Source organism: Epinephelus fuscoguttatus, linkage group LG17, assembly GCF_011397635.1.
Source record: "Epinephelus fuscoguttatus linkage group LG17, E.fuscoguttatus.final_Chr_v1".
Taxonomy (NCBI): Eukaryota; Metazoa; Chordata; class Actinopteri; order Perciformes; family Serranidae; genus Epinephelus; species Epinephelus fuscoguttatus.
Window position 1 is genome coordinate 1,269,704 of NC_064768.1, and position 16,285 is coordinate 1,285,988.

The 16,285-nt window shown below is 39.6% G+C and overlaps 1 protein-coding gene across 15 annotated transcripts in view; it reads left to right on the top strand.

Moving 5' to 3' along the window:
- epb41a (erythrocyte membrane protein band 4.1a) overlaps positions 1-16,285 on the top strand; it is a 337,203-nt gene that overhangs the window by 53,621 nt on the left and 267,297 nt on the right. For 13 of the 15 annotated variants that reach the window (XM_049601543.1, XM_049601548.1, XM_049601555.1 and 10 more), the window contains exon 1: positions 7,835-7,974. The exons of 1 other annotated variant lie outside the window; for it this stretch is intronic. The gene's annotated coding sequence lies outside the window, so the exon portion shown is untranslated. Of the gene's footprint in view, positions 1-7,834; positions 7,975-8,015; positions 8,071-16,285 lie in introns of those variants that run through there. One more of the 15 variants, XM_049601544.1, reaches the window with a different exon arrangement.

The window sequence follows — 16,285 nt, forward strand, 5'->3', positions numbered from 1 at the left end:
ACAATTATGTAACAGACATACAGAAAATCAAAACAACTTTTCACTCTGAATGACCCACAGTGCAGACAGTGCAAAAGGATAAGTATAGATAAGGAAGTCAGGACTGTGTTGTGTGTGTGTGTTTTTTTTTTTTTTTTACCAACATTCTTTTTATTGTTATCACAACATAACAACGAAAAACAAAGAAATACAATTACATGTCTTGAACAAACGTGTCAACCCCCCCACCCCTCGCCCTTTCAAATTATTCCAATTCTTGGTTGGGGATCAGGTTAGTGAGTTAGTCCATTGTATAGGAACAAAAAACATACATATATATATACACATACACATACATATATATATATATACATACATACATACTTCTGCAATATTAGGTACTGCAAAGTGCCACTGTTTACATGTCCCCAGGCTCTTCCATCACATGTGACAAATCTGTTCTCAATACATAGCAAATGAAGGGGTCCCAGATCTGGTGAAAATTATGTTGTTGTTGTTTTATTGTATATGTAATTTTCTCTAAGGGAAGAGTTGTAGATAGCTCAGACAGCCACCTGCTTACACTTGGACTTCTGGTGTTTTTCCATGAGAGGGCTATTACTCTCTTTGCCATTAACACACTTAAGTCTATAAATATTCGTTGATATTTTTTAATCTTCAAATTATCTGGATATAAACCTAATATAAACAACTGTGGGACTAAGGGTATTTGAATCTGTAAAATATTTTGAATACATTGTTTTATTTCTTGCCAGAATTTTTGTATTTCCGTACATTGCCAAACGCAATGGAAAAATGTACCTTTTTCCTTCTCACATTTATTACAAGTATCAGGTATAGCGCTATTATATCTGTTAAGTTTTTCTGGAGTGATATACGTTCGCATCAACCAGTTGTATTGTAGTAATTTCAGGCGGGTGTTAGTAGTTCTCGATTGTGCTTTAGAGCATGCCTCCTCCCACTTTTCTATTGGGATGTCCTCCTGTAGATCTTCCCTCCATGCCCCCAGCCGTCCTGCAGATGTTTCTGTACTTCCATCTACCAGGCATTTATAAATTTTGGAAATTAAACCCCTCCCTAAACAATTCATGTTCATTAATTTTTCTATAGTAGACATTTCGGGGATGCATAATGTTTGATTTTGGTGTATTCTAATGAAATTTCTCAACTGTAGGTATTTAAAAAAATGATTACAAGGTATGTTAAATGTGTGTGTGTTTTTATGTGTGTTAGGCTGCTGTGTTAGGTCTTTTTCACATTCAGGAAGAGGCTGGCGATTCTCACACTTTTAGTTAGTCTTGTTGTTGGCGATGGGACCCACCACAGTTGTGTCATCTGCAAACTTTACGGTGTGATTGGTGCTGAATGCAGTCTATTCTTAAAGAATCCCACCTGCAGCGGCTGCAGGTCTGCACTCCTCCTCTCCTTCTTTGCAGTCTTTGTGCACAGTGTGTGCAGCACCAAACTGTATGTCAGATTTGTTTAAATTATTTATCAAAGCCACAGGGTGTGAAACTTAAACTTAATTTCAAGTTGAAGTTGGTTTTTAAAGACAAGTGGAAGCGGGAAAGTAATTCAGCAACTGTCTCCGCTTACACCAGGCATTTTGTGAACCTGAATCTGACAAAGAGTTGGAGGGAGACATTGTGATTTTATGTCAGACTAGATTACTTGTTGTTAGGCTTAATAGTGGGTTATTGTCTAAATTAGGCTGGCTGTATTGAGAAGTTTTAATGGTTGCATAATCTCACAACAGTGTGAAACATTGCTGAAACTCAGGGCAAATGCTGTTGTTGACTGGCTTTCCAGGACCGCAGGTGAGGGAGACATGGATTCTGCTATGCAGGCCGCTTGCAAAAATCAGTTTTTGTCAGTGAAAATGAAATTGAAAAATTACCAACCCCACTAAAATCATGACTCATAATTCAATATTATATCAAAATAATCACAATATGATTTTAGCTGCATGTTGTGCATCCCTAGCCTAAACTGTGCATCACTTTTTATTGCTTTTACACAAAATAAATTCACATCTTCACATCTTTCAAAATTCATTCAACATTCAACTCCTCTCTCGCTCACACTCAACCACCCCAAAAAAATGTATTATAAACTTATTACTTATGTGTATTACAGTTCATTTTGCACATTCGATCTGAAACTGTATAAAATCTGCATATAGTTTTGCTGTTGATACAAAAAATTCCTGGACACACAAATGAGAAACAAAAAATGTTTATGCATATTCCTATTTATTTATTGTATACTTTTGTTACTGGACATTCAGGCTTTCCCCCCTTCCTCTGGCTTTGTTCATGTCTGAGCTCTTGCCTTTTTAAAGTTCTACAGTAAAAGTGAAAAAGTATGAATTGCTGGGACATTACACCACACAATGACCAAGTTACAGTACTGTTATATGAAGTTGTGTGTATGTGATCGTAATACTCACACAGAAGGATAACTGTTGTTATTCCTGAATGTCTGAATTATTAATGCCACAATAGGTCGGTTCTTTATGACCTGCTTCAGACAAACATAGATTGTGGTTCACTACGTGGTATGATAGTGGCGTGGATCTCATTTAAAATATTAGCACGCCTTCTCCTCCCTCTTCCCCATCCTCCTCTACCTCCCCATCCTCTGTTTGCCCCCTCCCCCTTGCCCTACTACCAGCCACCTCTTGCAGCACCTGCTTCTCTTATATGCCCCTCGTATATGTGCTTGTAAGGATTTAGTACTGTGATTATCTGCACTGGGTGGCACAGTGGTGCAGTGGTTGGCACTGGCACCTCACAGCAAGAGGTTTCTGGATCCAAACCAGCTTAGGCCCTTCTGCCCGGAGTTTGCATGTTTTCCCTGTGTCATCACAGAGTTTCCCCCGGGTTCCTTCCAGAGTCCAAAGACATGCAGGTTAGGTTATTTGTTGACTTGGAATTGCTCACAGGTGTGAATCTGAGTGTGAATGGTTGTGTGACTCTTTGGTCACAGCCACATGTTTTAATTTTAAAATGGCATTTTAAAACACAAACATCTTTGTACACATGAGCATTTTACCATCATTTTTGAAATATTCTCAATCATATGACCATTCACATACACTGGGCATGCGCATGACAATGTAAACAGGAAGCAGATTGTCAACATTACACAGTAAGACTGGAGATTTCTTTACTTGGACTGATAATGAGGTGGGACTGTTACTGAAAGTAACACATGAGTATAAGGAGGTCAAGGAGGGGAAAACAGATTGGGAGTTGTTGCAAAGCAAATACTGTACCATGCATGGTACTGGGAGCATTATCCATTGCTGGAGGACGTCATGGCAATGGGAAAGGAGTACCCACACAAGGAGGATAAACTCACAAAAGGTATATAGACCTACCTATGATGTTTTGACTTGACACGTCATGACTGATAAGACTGTAAGACCCAATCAGGAAGTAAACATGGGTAACTGCATCTTTGTTTTGAAAAGTGTCTATTTCTGCCCATCAGAGTCGTTGAATTCTGGCGCTTGGTCAGTGACTTCCTGCGTCAGACACTGATGAAAAAAGCTGTCCTTTCACGTTAGCATGATACACGGCCAGTCGCCATTAATGTTTACCGGCACCTGGCGGCATCAGGGGAAACACGGTGGGACAACACCGTGAGTTAAGGGGGCGGAAGTCCAAGTAGGGTGGGTGGGAGTGGTGGCGGATGGTTCCATCAACCACTGTCTTTTACCCTGGAGGCCGGTGTTTGTTTCCTGTAAGACTGTAAAGCCAAACCCTGTTCTCTTTTCCTAAACTCAACCACATGCATTTGTTGATGAAGGAAAAAAATATCAATTTGCATACCGTACGTTGTACCGATCTTGTACTGATGTTGTACCAGTGTAATGCATTTATTATGAAAAGAGACTGTTTGCAAACAGTACATTTCTTGTGAAAAAAGAAGTGTATTTTGTAAACAGACAATGCATGTAACAGGCTGAAGTTGACATGGCATCCCAGGACAGCAACAGTCAACACATCCAGGGTACCTTACACATCATATCTCAACGTGGAAAGCCTATGACCAAGCACTGATATGTGACGAGGTCAGAGTGAGAATGAGTTGGATTTTCAAGGTTCCCTAATGCAGAGGTAGTGTGGAAACAAGGCATTAAACATAGATCAGCTTCAGTCCCCCTACGACTCTGGATATGATAAGTGGTTACAGCTAATGGATGGATGGATGGACAACCTACACCTTTTGGATGGGATTGAAATCTTATGCTCTCCATTACTTGTCAGTTGTGGGAAAGAAAGTGATAGACTCAAATCAAACATCATGCTGGCCTTCTCTTGCCATTCTCATTTTACGTAGTAATTTACATGAATGATTTACCAAATGAACAGCTGTAGATGCGAGTGGTTAAAGGGCCAGTGTGTAAAATGGGTTGAAAACAGTGACATCAGTGGTCAAATTCTAGATTGCAGGGCTCACTTGCTCACCCCTCCCGTTGGGTAAATGACGGTGGCCTCGTAGGGACAAAAAGCCTTGCGCACAAGTTTTTCAGGAGTAGGTCTATCTAGCGACGAGGTGAATATTTATTTAGAAATCCAAACCATGTTACGATATTGTAATGAATCCCTCACGAACAGGAGACCAGAGGAGCATTCGGGAAAAAGGCCAGTTTATTTGAGCACTCCAAAAACTCCAGCAACACTCCAGGGGGTGAAAGACTCCGTCCCAAACTCTGACTCTTCTAGCGTAACAGACACACTTCATACACACATACTCGTTTACCATACTGAGTGGGGACCCCCTCCCCTCTCTGCTCCACCAATCTCCAGCCCGCACACTGACTGACAGCGTAGCCTGTAAACAGAGCTCAGCTGTTTATTTAGCCTAGCAATATCTCCGGACTATAGTAGCTGCAATGGACAACTTTGAATGTGATTTTGAAGAGTTTCTTGTAGTGGACACAGACCCAGAGCCATACCTGTTTGAGCCGGAGCATACAGATGAGGAACTCCATGTGTTTGATGCTGAGTGGGTGAGAAGAGAGGCTGAATGCACAGAATGAGATTCGGTGCTTTTCGCTACTCTCCATTGATAAAATACTAACATTCTTCCTTCCTTCCGCTGTCTTCGTTGGTTCATTTATACACGCGAAATGCGTTCTCTGGCTGGCTGGATTGTCCGCTCGGTCTGCCGTACATACATGGCGGCGCAAGATGGCGACCTCTCTAAAGCAAGGTCCTTGCTATATATATATATATATAAAAGCATAACTATAAGGCTACGAAAACCAAACATTTTTTATTTTATAGCGATTATACACTTGTATAAACATATTAATGGGTAGAATATTCAGATTCAGATTCAGATTCAGATTGACAATAAACCATGCCAAATATTACACACTGGCCCTTTAATGTAGATAGCCCACTGACAAAAGTACAGTCTGTTTTGATGCGTTTAATAATAATATTAAATAATAATAAACTGGACGATCTCTGTGCTGCATCAATTTCCAACAGGATATCAGGAACTGTAATATCCTTTGTATAACTGAAACTTGGCTAAATCCTGGACAGCGCCATTTAATAAGGAGGACAGAGCAGAGGAGTCTGGCGAGAGAAGGAGAAAAGGTGTGTGTTTTATGGTGAATAAAGACTGGTGTGACAATGGGAATATGAGCTGCTGTCCAGTTCCTGCTTGCCCTATGCCACAATGGGAATAAACACTCTGGATCACTGCTAAATGCTGTTCAGAGGTGGCTGCAGAGCAGAGTTACTGCCCTTGTTGCAACAGCAGTAACCGTGTTGTTGTGTATTATAACTGCAACTGTAAATAACAGTGTATCCACCTCATTTTCTTTCTATTCTCTTCCTTAAAGATTGATTTCTTGTTATTTATTAGAAGTTCTGTCGCCAGAGCCGATCACATGCATTTAGAATGCAGGCCTACTACAGTCTGTTATGTAACATGTAATGCCCAAACACGTGTAAGATTGTACCTCGCTGTGGAATAACATCAGCTGAAGACTGAACTGAGACCAGAATTCACATCTCTATGAGTTAATTCAAATCTTCATGGCCTACATGCTTGCGTCTCTCACTGATGCACTGCTTCCATTGCTCAGTGAAAATAGATGCATTGATTTTTATGGCGCAGGGACCCTTGGTTACTGATTGTGGAGCTCTGCCATTAACAGGAGCTCCAAGCTGCGATTGGAGCAGGCTGTTCCCCAAACTGCTCTCATTGGCTGCTTCCACAAATACACTCTCCTCATTACATACAACGCTCCAACCTCCTGTGCAAAGGAGGGGGAGGTAGAGGGTGTGGACCAGAGTGTATAAGCCCTATACGCTGTCTTACAGGCTCAATGTTTCAACATATTTGTTGTGCTTGGCTATATTGTTCCCTTTCGATCTGTTGTGCTCATCAAAGGATTTTGATATTAGACAGTGTGGAACATGGGAAACGTTTTCAGTGCAGCCTGTACATACCACTCGAGTATCTTTTTTTAAAGTGACAAATGGGCCAGTATGTTTTGATATGTTATACATTGTTTAGTGTTCAACGATGTAGCCTATTTACAAAACAATTTACAGTTAATAGTATTAGTCCACAGTAAAGCGAATACTGCACAAAAATAAACCACTGCAAAAAACTACCAAAAAAGTGTGTGTGTGTGTGTGTGTGTGTGTGTAATATATTTTCTGTTGACTAATACATCATTTAAAAAAATAATTAAAAAAAAACAAAAAACGTAGTCTTCAATTACAATCTATTTATTAATTGTAGTTAAACACAGGGATGTAAATAGAGACAATGCAGGCAGTGCGACTGCACTGGGGTCCCTGGGGTGGAGGACCCATAGAGAGAACAGGCCCTTGCAAGTGATTCAGATTGCCACCTTGGAAATATACCTGTGTTCAAAGATTAATGATAAAAATATAATATTATTAATTTAAAAATGGTGCCATTTGCTATATATGTCCTCAAAAGGCAAGACCATCTGCGTCATTGTTTTGTTTTTTCTTTTTACTTTGTAAAATATTTATCCATTCATTCATTTACCGTAACTGCTTCTCCTGTTAATGGTGGCAGAGGGGCTAGAGCCTATCCCAGCTGACACTGGGCGAGAGTCGGGGTACAACCTGGATAGGTTGCCAGACTATCACAGGGCTAACATATAGAGACAGACAACCATTCACCCTCACATTCACACCTACGGGCAATTTAGGGTCACCAATTAACTTATCCTGCATGTCTTTTGGATTGTGGGAGGAAGTACTATCTAAACATTTAAATAGTGCTATCTAAAACAAAATTATATACTTTTTCTATATAAGCCATTAAAATCTATAAATATACTATAAAAACGATTCCGTTAGATGATTAATTTCTTTGATATTTTTGTGAGATATGCAGTGATGATTGCTGGGTAATATGTATGTTGATGTTGCCCAATGTCACATGTCTGTTTGTGTTAAGCTAATACATGCATGATAGCGTGCACTAGGGCCCATCATGATAGCGTGCACTGGGGCCCATCATGATAGTTTTCTCTGGGACTCATTGTAACTTCCTTAGGCCACTGGTTAAACAACATAAAAATTGAGCCTGAAATTTCATTCTTGGTCTTCGAAACAAACAAACAAACAAACAAACAAAAACAAAAAAGTAAAAATTAAAGGTAAAATCTGACATAGTTCAATAGCTATATTTTTGCCCGGTGGTTTGACCGTGTTCCTCGATCTGCTGAGGACAGAAGGGATCATACATATTGCGCCTCCTCTGACTGCCTGTCAGACAAGGCTGAGGGCGCAGAAACCAGGGTGCACCGTTTGCTCTTGGTACCCAAACACATTGTTAAAAGCCGTCTGATAACGCGTATGAATTAGCACTTTGTTTATCTGAAGCTTGAAAGGCATAGTGAGCAGTGAGCATCTGCTTCCCACAGGATCTTTTCTTCTGCTGGTTGATCTGAATAGAGCGGTGAGTGACTGTGTTGCCTCCGTGAACATCACTGGAAGCTGCTGCTGGTAGACAATTTGTTGACATTTTTTCACATTGAGCGCCATTTGCAGACAGGTACACTTACCGCCACTTTTATTGTTCCCACTATCAAACGCACTGGGTTTCATTGTGGAACAAAGAGTGCAGGGAAACCAGGGATTGTTTGTAGAAGGTGTTTAAATTATATATTGACTTGTGATATTAGATGTTAGAACGTAATGCCTGTCATGTTGTGGTCATAAGGTCTTTGCAAACAGCGATACTTTTCAGATTTTTCTTCCAGAATGATTGCACTGAAACGATCAGTTGTAGCTAATGTTGTAAATAACTTGGTGTATTAGTCGTCAGAATGCCCGTCGCTCTCCTCGAAGGTCTCTTGCGGCTGCGGTAACGCTGTATTTTATTAAACGCTGATTGATAGAGTGGGAGCAGAGGTGAATCGGTGTCATCTGGTTTGTCAGCACATCATAGAATCATAATGGAGACTGTTGACTGTGTACAGTCAGCAGGATTGCTTTTAGACAGCGGAGATCAGGGGCCTGAGCCCTGAAATCTTTGAATGAATCCTGGGTCATGCTTTGATATATTAATATCGCAACACAATATGATAAATAATTGCTATATTATAACTATTATCAGTACTACTTCAAATGCACAGTAAACTGGCAAAAAACGGGTTGTGTTTCCTTGAACATATCAAACTAATTAAAACTAAGATATATTAAAACAAAACATCATCCAAGCTTGTAATCTGAATGAATTGGCATTTTCCCCTTAGATAATTAAGTTGGTTATAGAACAATAGGTTCAAAAAGAAAAATGAACAGAATTTAAAAAGCCAGCTAGGCCACATTAGCATAATTAAACAAGCTGCCAAATTTGATGGGAAATAGGGATGCACAATATTGGATTTTGTGCCAATTTACCAATATACAACAACTTATTTGAATGACCACAGATGAAGTTTGCCTTGTTTTGCCATAAGAAAGTAAGCAGACCTTGAGTGGAGGTATTTTATCAATAATTTGTGTTGGGCTGTTGAACTAAATTTAGTTTCAATTGACATAATAGAAAATGAAGAACTGGGCCTTTAATTAAAAGCTGCAGAAGCACTGAAGTGTACTAGCTGTGTCAGAGCGTTATGGTATCCTCAGGAGTTGGACATTTATATCCACTTTTTCCCCACCTAATTTTAATGATCATCAAGTCTCTTCTGTATTGAAATTAACATCATATGCATGGATACTCTTATCGTGATGGCCCACCAGCAGATGGAGACATGAAATACAATACTTTACAATGTAGGCTATGTAATTCATTCATGCATTTATTCATTGTGCAAAATAAGAAAAAGCTTTGCTGAGTCTTTATTTTAAAGCCAATATCGGACGATACAGATGACGTGCCGATATTATCCTTCAAGTTGTGCTGTTGTGTGGTGATACACACAACAGCACAACTTTAACATCTCATTGTCATTTCAGCTCTTACACATTTAGTCCAATCATGACGTGCATCACACCTCCCCTGAGGTGAGTGTGAAAATGGTCTAATGTGAGATAGAGCCTTATTGGGTTTTACTGTGGTGGGTAAGGCAGCACAAATGTCCAACTCCCGAGGATACCATAACGCTCTGACACAGTTAGTACACTTCAGTGCTTCTGTAGCTTTTAATTAAAGGCCCAGTTCTTCATTTTCTATTATGTAAATTGAAACTAAATTTAGATCAACAGCCCATCACAAATCATTGATAAAACACCTCCACTCCAGGTCTGCTTACTTTCTTATGACAAAACAAGGCAAATTTCATCTGTGGTGGAGGCTGTGTGACACAACTGAAAGCTCCAGAGCAAGGGAGTAAATGGAAATTGCTTTGTCAGCTACATTTATGTAGTGAATTTGGTAGGGGTGGGGGGAAAAATCAATACGGCATAGTATTGCAATATTTTTGTTTGCCAATATCATATCATTACATGGATGCCAAGTATCGTTTTTTTTATTATATAAATTATTAATATTTCAAATACAAATTAAACCTGTTATAGCCTACGAGAATAATATAATAGGTGCTTTTTCAGTTTACCTGATACATATTGTTGCAATAAAAATGGCTAAAGTCAAATGAAAGGACCTAAAACTTCATCTTATTAGATAAAACAGATTTTGACAACGTTTTCCTTTGGGGACATCATTTACAGTTCAAAAAAGGTAATAGCAATATTCATTCATTCATTCATTCATCCTCTAACCGCTTCATCCTCTTGAGGGTCGCAGGGGGGCTGGAGCCTATCCCAGCTACATCGGGCTAGAGGCAGAGTACACCCTGGACAGGTCACCAGACTATCGCAGGGCTGATACATAGAGACAAACAACCATTCACGCTCACATTCACACCTACGGACAATTTAGAGTCACCAATTAACCTAGTCCCCAATCTGCATGTTTTTGGACTGTGGGAGGAAGCCGGAGTGCCCGGAGAGAACCCACGCTGACACGGGGAGAACATGCAAACTCCACACAGAAGGGCTCCCACGCCCTGGATCGAACCGGCAACCCTCTTGCTGTGAGGCGAGAGTGCTAACCACCACACCACCGTGCCGCCGTAATAGCAATATATTGCAATATATTTTTTCGCAATACTCAGCATATCAAAACATGTTTAAAGTTGCAATAATATTGTATTGTGACTTGCGTATTGTGATAATATCATATTGTGGGGCCTCTGGTGATTCCCACCCCTAAAAATTGGTAATTGGTAAGTTTTTCTCCGATGTTTACAAAAAGTAAGTGATGTAAACAAATATAGACCAAATGCATCTGCTGTTGTACTTGTTCCTGTATGATCAGAGGGGTATTCCAGAAAGCGGGTTTAGTGAAAACTCTGAGTATGTTAACCCTGAAATGAGGGAAACTCTGGATTTTCAGTTCCAGAAAGAGAGGTAAATCAAACTCTGAGTCAGTCACCATGGCAACTGAGTCTGTGAACCTAAAGGCCCATTTATGCTTAATGTTAAATACAGATATGGATACAGACGGGACCTTCTGTCCGTGCTCCGCGTTCATTTTGTCCGTATTTCTGCATGTTTCCATAAAGCTTAGGGCTCATTTATGCTCCCTTTACGTACGAAAATGTATACATCCGTTTCAAATGATGTTACCGTCACTGCCCACATACTTCCATGCACCCTTTACGTTGGCATGGATGTTAACCAATATATCCACCAGGAGGCAGCCCAGCGTCAAAAGTTTATGACACAACAAACTCAAAAACAAACACTGTGGTGACTGTGGAGGAGATATTGATATGTACCTCTTGCTTAAAAGACAAAAAACAGGGGCAGCGTTGTAGGGGGCAGTGGTCGGTGAGACCATTAAATACATCGCGACTGGAGGATGGAGTTGTTGTTGTCATAAACTTTTGACGCTGGGCTGCCCCCTGGTGGATATATTGGTTAACATCCATGCCAACATAAAGGGCGCATGGAAGTATGTGGGCAGTGACGGTAACATCATTTGAAACGGACGTATACATTTTCGTACGTAAAGGGAGCATAAATGGGCCTTAACCTGCTCGCTGGCAGGTTTTCTTCAATAAACCCTGAGTTTTTCTCTGTCTCCTCCCTCTTACACGCTGTTTCATTTCCTCATTCATTCAGTCCTTGTCAAAGCTTGTATCGAAGCGTATTAATTAGCGGAGATTTACCGTCTGTCACAGTCTAAATCCTGCTGGATATTAGTTTGTTACTCAGGACTGCCTTAAGTTACTGTTCACCAAACATATTATTACTGGGTCAGACTGTGAGTTTACAGTCATGTCTTTATGTCTTTGATCTATAGCCTAGCTTATATGTTTTAAATCTTCCTATTTTTCAGTTGCTGCCTCCTGTGTTTTTCCCCATCAGATTAAATCTGAACAAATATATTATTATATATTATTAATATAATGTAATGTATCTACAGCCTGATACACAGTCAGATTCCACCACTTTATCTTCATTAAGGAAATGTAAGTCTGATAAATGATGAATAAATGGACAACACTGAATAAAACTTTTTTATTAACTTTATGGTTAACTTATTTACACTTTCCTCGCTCTGACTCCGGCTCTTCTTTTAAAGATAAACGTGCACCGTCTGCTACACATGCATTGATATCTCGACATCCACTGGATTAAAATGGAGGCGCTGTCTTTTATTTACCTGTTGCCATGGTGAATCGTGGAGTCGGCGTTCCATTGATGATGGCTTTTTATTGTCGGCTTAACTCAGAGTGAACATACTCAGAGTTGACTGAACTAACTCAAATCAGCTGTTCTGGAACCAGTAACTCAGGGGTCCGTTTCACAAAGCAGGTTTAGTGAAAACTCTGAGTCCGTTAACCCTGAAATGAGGGGAAACTCTGGGTTTTCCGTTTCAGAAAGGGAGGTAACTTAAACCAGTCAAAGCGGAGTAACTCCAGCCCGTTTCAGAAAGAGAGGTAATTGAAGCTCGGTGTCAGTTACTATGGCAACTGACTCTGTGAACCTAACCTGGTCGGGAGCAGGTTTTCTTCAATGAACCTCGAGTTTCTAGCTGTCTCCTCCCTCTTACGCCACGCAGTGTGATTCATTCATTCGTTTAGTGTCGCGCGGGTTTCAGCGAGTTTGATCATCTGTCCTCAAGGTAAAGTTGGATCCTAAAGTGTGTTCTAGTTCTAAATCTACTTTTTTCGACCATGGCATGTCTGTTCTTGGAGGACCCTGTGGACGAAGAGGCAGTGTTACTGAGGAGGGAGTTACGCATTCGTCGGGAGATTATTCACAGACCCAGAATTGATGTATTATCATTTCCAGAACATTAATGTGCAGGTAGATTGACTGTTTAAAAATGTCTGCATCACACTGCCAAAACTCAAAATCATACCAAGAATATGTGTCTTATTTCTAGTCAAAATGTCTCATTTCTAGTCGAAACAAATCACACCTAAAAGTAACTTGTTTTTAGACCATTTTCACTTGTTTCAAGTACATTTTCACTTGAAAAATAATTATGTGGGATTGCATCTAAGTGAACTAAATTTTAGCTTTAACACCATTCCACCGGTTTGCATCTATAGCCTAATATTATTGTGATTGCATAAATGTATAAAATAAATTTAAACTTAGGCTACGCATTGACTCGAGCAGTAGCTTAATTTTCTCCCACGCCGACTCCTGTTCCTTCGCTGCTGCAGCCGTGTTACTCTTCTTCCTGAAAACAGCTTCAAATTCGCTGTATGAGCGCATTAAAATATCCAACTCCAGAGGAGTAAAAAATGCAGACCTTTTCTTGTAGCTTGTTGCCATGGTGAATCGTGGTATCGGGGCTCCATTGATGACGGCTTTTTAAAGTTGTGGTGCATGCGCTTAACTCAGAGTGAACAAACTCCGTGTTGATTGAACCGATTAAATCACCTGTTCTGAAACCCGTAACCCAGAGTTTCCCATCTCAGAGTTACTCAACTCAGAGTTCAGGGTTAGGCTCAGAGTTTGTTGAACCTCCTTTCTGAAACGGAACCCAGACCAGCCAGTTAATTTGAGAGTGCTAATAGCTTCCAGTTGTATCAGTATTATTTGATACGACATCTAGGAGTCACCATGCGATGAAATCTTATGGAGCTGAAACAATGATACATGACAACGATGACACATTTATGATTTTTAATTAAAGCTGTAGTTGGTAACTTTTATAAAAAAATAACTTTTTTCATATTTGCTGAAACTGTCATTATATTCACACAGCAAATGAGACAGATAAGCTGTGAAAAAAAATCGCAATCCTCTACCTATGTTATTGGCTTGTAGCATTCCTCATGGCCTTACCACACATGAACAGAAACAACCATTCCAGCTGCATTTCAAAAGCTGACCTCAGTTTATCTCAGGACGCAGCCGTTGTGCCCTGAAAAAAAAAAAGGCAATTGGGAACTTGTGCATGCCATTCTGGTGTTTGAGCATGCCTACGGTGTGTCTACATTGAAAAATAAATCTGAGGTTGTGAAAAATACGGCAAGTTATTTTCACCCACCGTAGCTTTAACATCACTTCTTTTTTTAGTGTCACTTAAAAAAAAATGCTGATAGTTTTTCTTCAGTTCCAACTTTCTGTCACTGTTTTAGCATTGAAGGGAGGGGCAAGGTCGATATTATTTACATATAATCTGCATACTGAAGAGAGAACATCATTTTTCTGGATCGACCTACAGCTAGCTCCAGGCTCCAGTGCTTGGCACCACATCCGGCATACAGTGATGAATTCAGCTGGAAATCCCAACAGCAAGTAGGCCTGTTTCTCTATGTCACTGTTTTTCAAATAGAATCAGGCTGGTTAGAGTTAACTTTTAACTGACGTTATGCTGGTCAGGCAGAGGTCCACTGGAGCAAGTGGTAACATTATCAAAGGTCGGCAGCTATTACAGTTCACTATGTGAAAAACAATGACAGAGAGAGAGACGGACCTGCTTGCTGTTTGGGGTTCCAGGTGAACTCCTGGAGGGCATTACTGTATGCTGAATATGATGCCAGGCTCTGGAGCCTGGAGTGTGCTGTGGGTGGGTTCAGAGGAATGACGTTCCCTCCTAAGTATGCAGATTATATGTAAATCACATTGTCCTTGCCCCTCCCCTCCATGCTAAAACAGTGACGGAAAGTTGGAACTGAAAAACCCCCCCCAACTGTCAGCATTTTTTTTTTTAAAGTGACAATAAAAAAACGAGTTCCATTAAAGCTGCAGTGGGTGAAAATAACTTAGCATATTTTTTGCAACCTCAAATTTATTGTGTATAAAATGCAACAATTTTTAATACCTGGTTTTTTTTATTTTTCAGTGGAATATATTTTGTTAGCACTAATGTTTGCTTTTTCACTGCCAAATTTTATTTTGCATGCCAAAACTCACTTTCAGTGTTCCAGCTCCATAAAGTATTCATATATTACACATACTGTATACCAGGATTGTGTATCATGCATACCAGGGATGCATGATAATATTGGCACGTCATCGGTATTGGCCGATATCGGCTTTAAAATGAACTATCAGAGTGTTCCAACATACTTTTTCTTAAGTTGTAGTATGGAGTATGGATGCATAATATGATGTTGATTCCACTACAGAAAGAGACTTGATGATTACTGAATTTAGGTGGGGAAAAAAAAATGGATATATTGATATTGATATTGGGTATCAGCCAAATGAGTTGTCGTGTATTGGATATTGTGCATCCCAAGGGGTTACGATTTAATAATTGCAATACTGTGGGCAAGGCAATATATTGTATTTTTTACAAATCAAATTTTAGGAAAGCAGTTCTATCAGCACACTCTTTATGACCCTGGCTGTTTCAAAATCTTTTGTTTGTGTTTACACTAGCAATATGTTGTTACATTTGAGAGTAAGACTCAAATGTCTGAAGATAGATGACATCACTGAAAGATCTAGCAGTCTGTGGTTTAAATACAACATAAAACGATCCACTGCCACAAATCTTTACATGTTAATGATTAATCACAATCAACTGTTTTTGAGAATTGATACTGTGTCACATAATATTGCAATACTCTAGTGTATCAATATTTTCTCAAGCTAGGGGTTTAAGAAAATATTGATACACTTGAGTATTGCGTAATATTGCAATACTCAAGTGTATCAATATTTTCTTAAACCCCTAGCTTTAAGCCAACGAAACAGTGTTTATGCTCAATGTTGATGGATGTAATGTTAGGAAAAAAGAACATAGGTACACTGCATGTGGCTTGGCATATGGCTGTTGTACTTTTGTGAGTAGGTAGTGCTTTGTGTCTCACCTTATGTTGCAGCATTATCCTAAACATTGTACTGTTAACAGACGTCTTTACTTTTGTTGATAGTGATGAGTTGAGCACAAAAGTTCATTTTTGACTGTAGGAATAGTAGTTTGACAAAACAGTCTTAACTGAAAGTCCACTTACTAGCTTTCCTGGAGCTTTCAAGTGTATCTTGTCGTCTTCTTCCTGTGATACCATTTGCTTAGATGTCAGCGACAACCCCAATTCCAAAAAAGTTGGGTCACTGTGTAAAACGTAAACAAAACCAGAATGCAGTATTTTGTAAATCCTTTTTGACTTAAGGTTAATTGAATGCAGTACAAAGAGAAGGAATTTTATATTCAAACTGATAAACTTTATTGTTTTTCTTTAAATACACACTCAGTCTGAATTTGATGTCTGCAACATGTTCCAGAAAAAGGAGCATGTTTACCATTGTGTGACATCACCTTTTCTTTTAACAACACTCAG